A 12709-nucleotide genomic window follows, 5' to 3' on the forward strand; every position below is an offset into this window, starting at 1 on the left:
TTCACTTTGAAAACATATCTTATCAGGGTGGTTGGTGTAAAATTCTTCTCTGTTTTCTTACCTTTGAATTTGAGCTCTATTTATAAGGCTCAGCTGAATGATGTCTATAGCTAAGGAATTTCCTTACTAGGGAGTTTTACATGAACACGATTAATGAGACAGCACCACGAGGCATGGAGCAGGGTGTCAATTTAGGTTTCCTGTACAGGCTAACCTTATCAAAACGTTCCCCTTTACATAGGAGAAAAAGACGTGACAAAGTGGTTAACTATGTATCTGATTTTATCTTTCGATTACTTTCTTCTTGATAGAATATCTTTTCAGAGTAAACAAAAGGAGATGAAGTCTTCATTCCTTATTTGTATATGCAAGTGAAATGGTGTTCCTTTCCCTGTGGAAGGCACTGGCCTTTCTCACGTGGAACAAACTGCTAGAGAAACGTGGTGTAGACGAAATGCAAATATTTAATACTCGAATCTATATTTTGAAATATAACATGGTATTTTCCATAAATCTATATGTGATGACATATTTCATAACATTACATAAGGTTTTCCGTGCATTTTTATTCATGGAAGAACCATTTGCAGAAAGTCACAACATTGTACTATACGTCTCCGGCAAGTTAATTTTCACTTTAATGCTGAATATACCATTTATGGAAAAATAATAGTTATTTAGGCAAAGCAGCACTTACCTGTTGCTGTGTGAAAATTCCTACCCTTGAAAATGTGCTTTTACCACAGTTATTATTAGTAGGCAATCCCAATGCCTAAAGATTTTTATAAACAGAACCTTAAATCTTCATTTTGGTTGAGGGCTTCCCTTTTTTAGACAACTGAAAATGAAGGAGCACAACAGAAAGTCAAGTCCAAAGAACATTCTTATACATGCCTCAACTTTGGGATTTCGGTAACTGCCCTATGGAGACTGTCCTTTATTAAGACTCTTAATGAGTGTTCTGCTTGTATGTTTCTACCAAGAATGTCAAATAAGGTTTGAAAGCAAATGTAAACTGTAATACAAGTGAGACACACTAAAAATAGCCCTATAAATCTGTTCATTTTGTTTAGATAGTCTCCAGAGCTGTAAAAAGTAGGACTGCTCGGCTTTATTATTTGTTTTGGAAAAACTAATTCTGTAGAGAATAGGCCACTGATAATGCTGTATTACATTAGAGAAGATTTAAAACCATCTCTAGATTTAATTTTTTCCAAAAAGGATATGTTTCCCTACCCTTATTTTCCAAATATTCTACAAGGTAACTAAATGGAAGCTAAGGTGGCAAAGAAATTTGCCCATTTAGTCATCAGAACTAAAATTTTGAAAGAATCACATTCATCTAAAATGAAATTAATTAAAATTTCTAATGGAATTCTCATTCCTAGCAGCCTGTTAAATATGATGTTTCCAGTGTTTCCAATGACAGAGTAACAATATTTATTATCCTAACATACCATGAGTTTTAAAAAATAACTCCAGGAGAACATTTTTAGAACATTTACAAGCTGAATAGACAACTAAAAATAAAAAGAAAATCAGACATTTCTCTGTGAAAAATAGCTATTGTAATTTACAGTGTTTGATGGAAGATGTATTTTAAGAAAATATATAATTAGAATTTGAGGTTTTGGGTGGTGGTGGTGGTTTAGTTGCTAAGTTGTGTCCAACACTTGAGACCCTGTTGGGTGGTGGGGTAACACTGAAGGAGGGAACGTGAGTTCTCTTATACATTAAGGAAGTTTTAAAAATGCAGCTTATCTTTTCTCTTGAGCAAAAGTTTCAGAGTTTAAACTCTTCTTTTTCTCTTTCCACGTGATAGTCAATAGGATTTCTCAGATTGGTTGGATGGCTTTGCACTTAAGCCAAGATTGATTGCAATCTAAGGCTTTGTTGTTGGATATCTTATCCCAATGGAGACATGTATAAACAGACAAAATGACTAAACTGGGCATCAATCTGACCTTTCAGAAGAGAGGTAGTTCAAAAACTACACCAACTTTTCTTTAAAGAAACAAGAATATTGTCATTTAACAGAGTCTTACATTTCAGTTCTTTTTCTTCCACACAGCCAAGCTGTACACTGAATTACTAAGAAACTGGAGTTTCCAGGGCTTTGGGTCTTCTGCCCCACCACCAAGAATACTTCCCCCCACCACCCCAAGTTCAGGAAGAAAAAAGTGTTGCTATTCATGTGATAATTGTCAAAACCATAATAAGTGCCAAAGAAGGCAGTGCCAAGAAATCATTAGTTCAGTATACGTCTCGGATTTCTGTAATGTTCAGTTAATGGGCCAGATTTCACCAGGTTTTTTTTTTTTTTTTTTTTCCTTGTAAATTCTTCTTGGTTTGTTTTTAGCCAGAATTGTGTAAGCCAGGCTTATAGTGATTCTGCACGAGTTAAAGCTAAATATTTAAAAACCTGAAATACTGTTTTTAACAAATTTTTAACGTTCCATTCCCATTATATATATTTTGGCATGCTAATACAGAAGACCAAAATGCTGCTTTGAAAAATTTACTGCCCCCTTATCACAGCTGAACAGTATATCTCAAGCACATAAAACATAGAAGGAAGATAAAATAACCCAACCATCTTTACATCTTCAAAATAATTCTGATTCCTGTAAAAGTTAACATCCAGAAAAATTTAAGAACATGTTTTAATCATCATGGTATATGTTGATGTAAAATCTTTTCCATAAGTGATACATCCAATGTTTCAAATACATAGTTTTATTGTACCTTTCTAAATAGTTCATCAAAAAATGTCACTGTGAAATTAGCGAATATTAAAACAATAGTAACCAACCAGGACCTTAAAAGCAAAGAAAAAGGAATAGTACAATTTTTGTTTGTAAACCTATTGACATAAATAGTCTGACCTGTCACAAATTACCTTTCAGCTACCGTATGTTATGTATAGACCCGTCAAAACTGATAACATTTTGCTTTCATCAGTTTTGTGTTAAATTCTGAAAACCTGAAATGTTTATTGTGGTGAGGTAACCCAATGAATCTAGATAGCATGCATTCCCTGTCCGTGTTTACTTTGGTAAGAATTCATAAATGGAAAACTGTTTGGACTAAACACCAGGGTTATTGCTTCTAAAAGGCAGCTCATGGATTGTTTAATAGTATTTTAAATGTCTGCTAATAAGAGTCACAAAAAAAGCTCAGAAGAGTAGAGAACTGGGTCCAGAGGCGATCACACAGTAGTCAAGAAGATTAACATGCCACTAGGGGACAGCAGAAAGTCACAGAATGAGGTAGTGCCAGAGAGACCAGAACAAAAGGCTTTTCTTTGTCGAGAGTGAGAGAGAGAGAGACACTAAGATGCATTTCCAAACCAAAATCTTTTACAAGTCAAGTGTTTGTAACTGTATTTTTTAAAAGCAGTAAAAAATATTTGCAAAGATCTATTTTTAGATTGCTAAGATCTGTGTACCAGAATGTTATAAAATATACATAACTATCATCTTGGCTAAATAAATTCAAATATGGACTATTCTGTTTTCTGCAGTTGAGAGTGAAGGAAAGTTTGAAACATCAGAGGAAAAAAAATGTGAGTTGCAAAACACATTAGACTGAAACTATCAATGACAAAATGCAGCTGTGAAATACTGAAAAATTTTTAAACAAAGCTAAACATACACTGAATCCATTCTGTTTTCAACGAGTGACTATCTGAAGAAATAAAAGTAACTAGAAAATTGATCAAACTAACCAAATATCCTATAAATCAAGGTATTTACACTGACCCACAATATATTTGTAATCTTTAAGCACAATTTTGACTCTTGGTTTGAGTTGCAATCATAGTTCCAGGGGACCAGAAATTTTAACCTCTGCAATTATTTTAACAGCTAATGCACATCCTTTAACAATTCAACTCACTGAAATGGTAATTTATACTTCTATATTTATATACTTAAGCATCATTTTAAGTGCAATAGGTTCTGCAATCCCAGGTGACTTAACCTGTAAAGCAAAAGACAACCAACCTTAGACTCTAATATCTTAAATTCACGGATCACATTCCTTTGTTTGATCTGCTTAAAACTTGGATCACTGAATGCTCAGTTAATATATCCTGTGATAAGGATGCTGATAAATTTTGCAATCATTTTTTTGGATTCTAGTATTGCTTCTTGAATTCTATCCTTTATTCTTGTTTTGTGTGGTATATGTATACCATTTTTACCACACAATCACAATTTTCTCATATGTCATATGATCAAAAGGCTGAAAACAATTTGAGAAGTCATCTAGTTCATTTCCCTGTTATTTTTTGGTTTTTTTTTCCTTTAAAAATTGTTCATTAAATATGGCAAACGTTTGTTGGTCCTAGCTTTAATATTCAGATATGTCAAGCATGGAATTTTTTAATTACTAATAACTGGTATATATTGTACACACAAATACTTAGAACTTTTTTCCCACCACCAAAACAAAATTTTGATTAAAATTATACATTTTCTTCCAAATACATGCCATATCCATGAGTTTTCATTGTTTTATCTTTAAAACAATGTTTTAAAGATGAATCTGTTTACCTGTTTAATCTCCTCCTTCTTCCCGTAATGTACTTTCCCTTCTGGTCAAGTATCCTGACTCTTACACACTTCTAGAATTTAGTATTTCTTTTATCCCAGAGGACCTTTATCCCTAGATCACAAGTATTCCTTCTTTAAGGTCTCCTTTTCCCCATGGGTTCCTATTTTATAGAGAACATTCTCTCTTTTTATTCTGCAATTTGAACTGACTCCAAAAAGTAGTTATAATAATTCCCTCAACATATTCTAAATCCAGAGGAGCCTACCTCTGCACGCCACTCAAGGTAGAGAAGATCTTCCTAACATCGTGCCTAAATCCCGTCTCCTGCATTTAAGACCCTGCTGCCTTGTACTATCCTCAGAGGAAACAGAGACCAGCTGTTCACCTCTACCTGCAAAGGACTGTGTTCCTTCATGAACTTGAAGACTGCTATTAATTCCCTCCAAGTCTTTTCTTCTCCAGACTAAACAAGGCCAGTTCCTTTACCCTGTTTCATTGGGACTGTTTCCCAAGCCTTTAGTTATTTTGCTGCTTCCTCTGGACCTTCTCCAAATTCTGCACATTCAGCTTAAGTGGTAGGACCCTAAAGGACACAGTGTGATAACAAGGAACTGATTAATAATGCATATGATGTAGATGTTCCCTAAATTCCCTGAATTGTTTTGTGACTATCCATCAGTATTCTGTGTATAAAAAACAAGGCTCTGTTTTTAACCTGTAATTGGTTTGAGGTCCACTATGGCCTCCTGTACCTTTTTTCTTACTTATGATTGAACAAAACTCTCCTTTTTTATACTTGAAGCTTATATTTTTTTTTTCTCTCCACTGACTAACTTGACTTTTTACCAATGACCCTCACTCTGTTTTTTTGCTTCTTAACTATTCTTTCTTAATTTGGTTGTTGTCTCTTGTTTAAACTCAGATCACAATATCTTGCATAGCTATCACTTTCTCAACCGTTTATTTAGAATGCAAAATTAATTGAAATAATTCTTTATGTATTTGATTTCCTTAAGCTGACTTTTAATAAATAAGTGACTTTTGTAGAAGGAACAATATCTGGAAGAGATTAACATTACACTAAAATCTAGATAATTGTTCCTTTCAAACAGGAAGACTTGCTTAATGCAGCAAATGTAAAAGCAACAGAGAAGAGAGGGTGTTTGTGTGTATGAAAAAGCATAAGTTAACTTCTAGAACACTGGAAGCATTTGCCCTTTACTCCTTTCTTACCTCAGAAAAGACACTGAGGTTTGTGATTTCCCTCACAAGTGCACACTCTGTCATGTCTAATACTTTATCTGTCTACAAAGAGAGATAGAGAAGATAGATATGAATAAAATTATATCTAATCTCTCCCATCCCTAACACTTATGAATTACAATTATCTTTTAGGACGTTCATCTTGTAGAGTAGGTTATAACACTTAGAAATTATATTCAGTTTTTAGTCTGGAGAGAAAAAGCTGAGGAAGAATTCTGCAATTTCTGCGTAGTTTCCATTGCGGACCACTGATGATGAAAATGTTCAGTAATAACAATGAACAAATGAGAGGAAAAGGTAAAAAATTACTATGCAATTCTGTTATTATGCTGTGAAAAGAAAGAAAAAATTACAAAACTTTGTAGGTTTAATAGAAATATGACTTTGTAAGATAATTTTCAATTCAGTCATCTAACATAAAAGAACAAAGTTATTTTTGCAAAACAATCACTTTTTTATTTGTGCTAAATCACAAACTTTTTATAAAAGAGATTACAAGAAATAGAAAATGACTTCCTTTGTATTACCCATTCCTCTCCAAACTAACCTCTACCCAAGAAAGGAGGAGAGGGAGGGAAAGAAATAAAATGAAAAAATATAACCTTCAAAATTTTATTCTCACCCAGATGTTAGTCTATAAAAAGAAGGTTCCCCAACATAGACAGTCCAGGACTCTATTGTTTCCAGCATCTGCTTTAAAGTTGCTGAAATTGCAAAGAAAAGTTAACTCTATTTAACATATGTCTAGTGCATACAAGCCCTTTTATTGTTTCTTAAACCCTTGAGCTACCTTTGTGAAGATAATACTATCTTCAAATAAGAAGACAAAAGTAAAGTTTCCCCTCTGTTTATATAATTTCGATTGAAAAATTATTTATTTTTACTTAAAAGTAAAATTAACAAAGCGTTCGGGACAGTACGATAGCTGTCATCTGACACACTATGACTATAACCAGGCTGTTGACTTACAAAAGAGTCTTATCTGAAGGTCAGAAATGCAATCAAAAACCAACTAAATACAAGGGAAACCAGTGAAAGGAGAATTAATCCATCTCCAATTATACCATTTATGGTTTGTTGTTTGAGGGCTTATACAACTATTATTTATCTGAAATAATTAGAGCTTTAGAAAAAAAAATCGTAATGTAAAAATCTCCGTAATGAACTCTACAGAATATTTAAAGTCAAAGGAAATATATGAGCACGTGCAGATTTGCAGCCATGAATGGGGCACAGAGCTTTCTAACAGGTTTGTCTAGGTGCGGCAGGGGCAGAGGAGAGGCACATGGAGCCTGTGATTCATCTGTTGTCCCCTGAATGGACAGATGCCTTCCCTGGTAAACATCAGGAAATCTTTGCTCTTTCTGTTTCCTTTCCTTCTGCCTAGGATTTTCTCTTCCTAGAAAGGGAACATTATCTCTTTCTCGCTCAACCTCTACAGTCTACCGTTTTTCTCTCCGTTTAGAATTGGCAACTCACTTTTGCTGTGTAACAGTTACATTTATTGTGTTAAATTATATGATATCTTACCTGGGTAACGTCCCATCTTTATTTCCCCCTTCCTGAATAATTTCTGTCTTCCTTTCTGTCTCTTTCTCCTTAGAGTCTCCCTGTGCCCCACAACATTTTCTCTTATTCTGTAACCTCAAGGTGCAGCTGAATTCACTGCTCTTTTTCCTGTCACTCTGGACACTCATCAGGAGCAGATCTCTTTTTTTACCTCTCTTCCCATATAGTTATACGTGCATTTGGGAAGGACGACTTATGCCTTAGGCCAGCGTTAGGCAAGGGGATCATAATATCCAAGGAAATGCAAAATGTCTCAGAAAGAGTAGATTTTTCAAAATATTTTATTTTAATGGAGAGTACTGGCAGATGCAAAACTTTAAAAGTAATATCCATAAAATATGATCCCTCTGTGTTTCAAACACACTGTCTTTATATCCTGCAGGTGTTCTTCAAGACCAAGTTGAAGCGCATTCATTTAAAAGATCTCTCGCTATTTTATTTTACTTTTCATTTCCCAAAAGGTTTTAAGTGATTTCTTCAGCACAGTTTACTAAAAGGAAGATAGATGCATTTGTCTACTGAATCTGAATACTTTGATTTGGCTCCAACAAAATGTATTTTAACAAGTCTGTTCTTAGTAGAGACACAGTTTAAGTAACCTACTGTGCATTTCATTTGTAAATAATTTATTATTGAATACAAATGGCCACACATTCCAATGTGTCAAAATCAACAGGAGGCAGGGTTTGGTATAAGGGTTCACTATTAGCCAACTACATTTTTGTCCAGATTGTATGCAAGGCATAGTTAATATTTAATTTAGTTTATAACACTGAAAGGTTCTGGCATATACCTCATTGTCATGATATACAAAGCAGAATACACTGTGTCTTCCTCTTGGTGAAAAGAAAAAATGTTTAAACTTCCCACCGATGAAGCAATCTGAGAAACTGGGTAACTTTAGGTGTGTTTTTTTTCAATCCCATCTTTGAAAGAAACAATGAGCATTTATATGTATATTCAACAATGATTCCAACCCTCCCACTCCCCCAAAAAGCTCTGATGAGTTTTCCATCTTTGGATGCCCCCATCACACTCTAGGAGAGTAGAGAACAATCGGTGGGTTTCGCATAGCACCTGATTGATATTTCCAGGGAGTGAAAGCCTCCACTGGCAGATTAGGCTGATATTGCATATTCAAACACATACAACGATATATTTGTCATTGCTATTGACCTTTATCTCTCCAGTTTCCTGACAACCTTCTACAGTTATTGACATTACAAATACCAGCAACAACGTGCAGGGCAAAGTATAACCTTTCATTTACCTTCATGTCCCTCAAATGACTCGTGTAGGTAGTTTCAACAAAAGCGGCAAACAATGACACTGTTGATTTTTTTTCCTCTTAACTTGCTAAAATGTTTTCCATTTTCCTCTTGTTCTCAGAAAATCATGCCAATAACTCTCTACAAAGGAAACGATTTCAAATGAATACAGGTAATTAGAAGTGTCAAGAAATCAGCAAAGTAGGGTGTCTGCCATCATTTCTTGGAGAGAATGCCAGATTCCCTTTCAAAAAGGTCTTTGTCATTTTTTAATGGAAGGTAATTAATGTAGACTACAGTAAAATGTACAGGATCCCAGTCGTTGTCTTTCTTGCCATAGAAATGGGACCATAAAGATGTTTTGATATCTAGAAACAATCTTCTGAGGTTATTTTAAAATGACTTTTAATTACAAAAGTAGTCCTTTTAATCTTTTCATTTTAAAAGAAAAAGGATTTAGAAAGGGCATATTTATTAGGAGACAAAAGACAGAACGTTTCACAAGGAAAAACTATATGGAAAGTGAAACAACAGGATTTTATAAAGCTGACAAGAGTTAAGGATTCAATAAATTAGCCTATATCTCAAATGTTTCCAACAGTAAGAGAAATAATGCATAATGTCCTAATAAAGGTAGTTATACTTGTAACACTATGACACTTTGGACACAATCAGATCTTTTTTTCCTCAAAAACTACACCAAACTATTTAGCTTTTTTAAAGCCAAATCTCCATGAGACCTGTGACTCATAGGTATTTATTAAACATGAGAATTTTTAGGACTCTTCCTATTTTTTTGTGAATGAGGGTAAAATTTAAGCCAATTTTGAAATTATCTGAAGGCCATAATTTCCCACTATAAGCTATTCAAATGGAATAATCCTTCTAAGCTTAAGTTTTTACATGTACGTACATATGAAATTATTCTCATTTCATCTCTTGGTTCTCAAGAAACAGTAATGTTTCTTCACTTAAGGTTTCATTATCTTGGGATAGCAAAAAAGTCTTAATCACAATAAATATAAAACATTGAAATCTGAAATTGAAATTATAAGGTTATTTCAATATTGATGACTTTAACATTGAGACATTAATTAATTGGGAATTATGATAAAAGTACATATAAGTACTCAATAAGTATGACCATCATTATCTATTATTGAGAATAAGATGGACTGAAGAAAAAATATAGCCAAAGCTTTATAATAAATCTTTGTCAATGCAACAAGTAGAATAACATCTTATTTTTCATAAACCTCTCTCCTGAGATTATTCTCCTTCATGAAATTCATACCACTCATCAAACAAACAAAAGAAAAACGCTAAACTGTAATTGATGTGCTAATCATATGCTATTCCATTCACCAATAATATGCTTCTGGAAATCATGATTTAGTGTAATTTTGTTTATAAGCCAGTCAAGTCAAATTTTCAGAGTGAATGAATCTGGCCATTTTAGAGAAGAGACCACAATTCATACAAGCATAATCTTTAAAGTCTGGCATTAAACTAATGTATAAAGGGTAGTGCAAAATGTCACAGAATCATTTATAATAGATATTACTCCAAAGGTGGGAGAAGTAGCTAAGTCGTAATGAAGATGGAGGCTAGGAAAAGTGGCTTGTTTGATATATTCAGATTGATCAAGGCCGAGGCAAGTTTTATAAATAATGGACCCGAGCTTTAACCACCACATAGAGGAAATAATCAGAGACTATTTTAGTTCTAAAGATAAAGTACAGTCCAAAACCTGAAGTGAATTCACAGTATTAGGAAAGAAACACAGTCAAAAATACAGAACACAGAAAGATGGACATAGAAGGTGGGAAAAGTTGCTTCTAAGCAGGACATTAGCATCAGTGAAGAGAAATCTGGGCTTCCTCAAGTACCTGGATTTAGCTGATGGTTCTTTCTTGCTTATTTGACTCTGGTACTTTTAGCCCCAGGAGGGTGGGTGGTCAGGAAAGTAAGCCATCAATGGCAGGATCGTTTCAAGCTGTATTGCTTCATCCTCCAAATCATATAATCTCAGCTCAGAGCCCTGATTCAATGTTTTCTTAAAGCATGTATCATAAAACCCTTCTCAGAATCAAAGGAGGTTGGAAGAGTCGTTTGAAATACCATATTCCAAGTGTAATGTAGTACGACTGGTCTGTATTTCACTCCTTCCCCCCTTCCTTACTTGTAAATAAGAAATTCCATCAGGATGTGTCACATTATTACCCTCCAACCAGACAATGAAGATGAGTCATTTCTTCTGTTATTAATGACATGGTTTATTGTGTATGGCCTTAAAAAGCAGATCACTGCCAAAATAATAACAAAATATTAAACATCTTCAAGTTAAAGATTACTGGTTTCATCATTGCCTGTTGTTCAAATGTATAATTGTAGGTGGGGCTAGTATTTAGCCAGTGGGTAATAGAAGGGGTCATGCTGGTTGCTTAAGTAATGAAATATTATTATCCATAGTCACAAACCAATAACTGCTTTTATCCCCCAAAGACTGACCATGCTCTTAGCAGCCTGATTTCTCATCCCCAGAATACCTACCTCAAGCTAATTCAAGTAATGCCTTTATAGCAACAGGTTCTCCAGCACCCTCAGCAAAATGACTGATGTCTTATTGGTTTGTGCTATTACCATATCAATTATTAAATGTTTTTGTAATAACTCCTGATGCCAGCTTCTCTTTCACCCAATGGATTAATTTGTTAACCCTCTTGAGCATGTGTTTTGCAGATGGTAAACTTATTCTATAAAAGCCCCATTTATATTTTCATAGCTAAGTCAGTTGATTGATAAAATCTATGCTTACATTTTCTACTCAAATTATATCTTCCACACTATTTTTATGTGTCCATGCAACTAGGTAGAATCAAAGATATTTTAAAGATTAGCTTTAGCACCAGAGAAGGCAATGGCACCCCACTCCAGTACTCTTGCCTAGAAAATCCCATGGACGGAGGAGCCTGGTAGGCTGCGGTCCATGGGGTCGCTAAGAATCGGACACGACTGAGCGACTTCACTTTCCCTTTTCACTTTCATGCATTGGAGAAGGAAATGGCAACCCACTCCAGTGTTCTTGCCTGGAGAATCCCAGGGACGGGGGAGCCTGATGGGCTGATGTCTATGGGGTCGCACAGAGTCGGACACGACTGAAGCGACTTAGCAGCAGCAGCAGCAGCTTTAGCACAGCTCAGAAGCACTTCTGCAGCCCTTCTCTGCATAGAAGACACTGTGTTTGAATGAGAAGTTTTATCAGGCTCATTAATTTTCATAACAGAATACCAGCTTTACCACCTGGAAGTCTGATACCTAAAATATACAGCTCTCACTTCAATAATCAGTTATTTAAATATTATTGTGGGTTTATTATGGACTAGGCAATTAACAACCTATAATATCCATGCTTAAGGTGCACAGAATTCAACTTTTAAATGAGTTCCATCCAACTTCTGCCAAAGCATGGTCAAGACAACCTATATTAGACAAAGTTTAAAAAATATTCACTATTTCTCTCTGATTCTCTAAAATCTATTACAGAATCTACTTTTAAAAAAAAAGAAGCCAATGTACCTGAGCTGTATTAATTTGGCACTCTGTAAAAACACTTTTTATTAAATTAGCAAGTATTATTGAAATTCAATATGAAAGATAGTACAATGAAAAAATTTTGTTCATCTTTCCTAAATAAATTATCCAACATGTTACCCATTTCACTCACAAATTTATATCTGTAATCCAGACCAGTCTGAATCTACTTTTCTAACAACCTCTGATGTCTCCACTGCCTCAAAGGCACCTGAAATTCAATATTTAGAATTCTCAACTGATCATTTCTCCCCCAAATCTGGTTTCCTTTCAGGGAGTCCCTGTCTCAACACCTTTATCCATCCAAAAGGGGTAAGTTTGAAACCCTAAGAGTAATCCTTGACCCCTCACTCTCCATCACCCACATATTTAATCTGTTACCAAGCCAATTAATTTAACCCCCTAAATACCTCTCAAACCTCTCTCTTCTCACCATCTCCACACTATCATCTTTCACA

At 34.7% G+C, this 12709-nt stretch overlaps 1 pseudogene; it reads left to right on the forward strand.

Annotated features, from left to right (window-relative positions):
- The first annotated feature begins 376 nt into the window (after positions 1 to 376).
- LOC132346282 (histone-lysine N-methyltransferase SETMAR-like) overlaps positions 377 to 12709 on the forward strand; it is a 63250-nt pseudogene continuing 50917 nt past the window's right edge.

The sequence above is a fragment of the Bos taurus genome, chromosome 10 (assembly GCF_002263795.3).
Source record: "Bos taurus isolate L1 Dominette 01449 registration number 42190680 breed Hereford chromosome 10, ARS-UCD2.0, whole genome shotgun sequence".
Taxonomy (NCBI): domain Eukaryota; kingdom Metazoa; phylum Chordata; class Mammalia; order Artiodactyla; family Bovidae; genus Bos; species Bos taurus.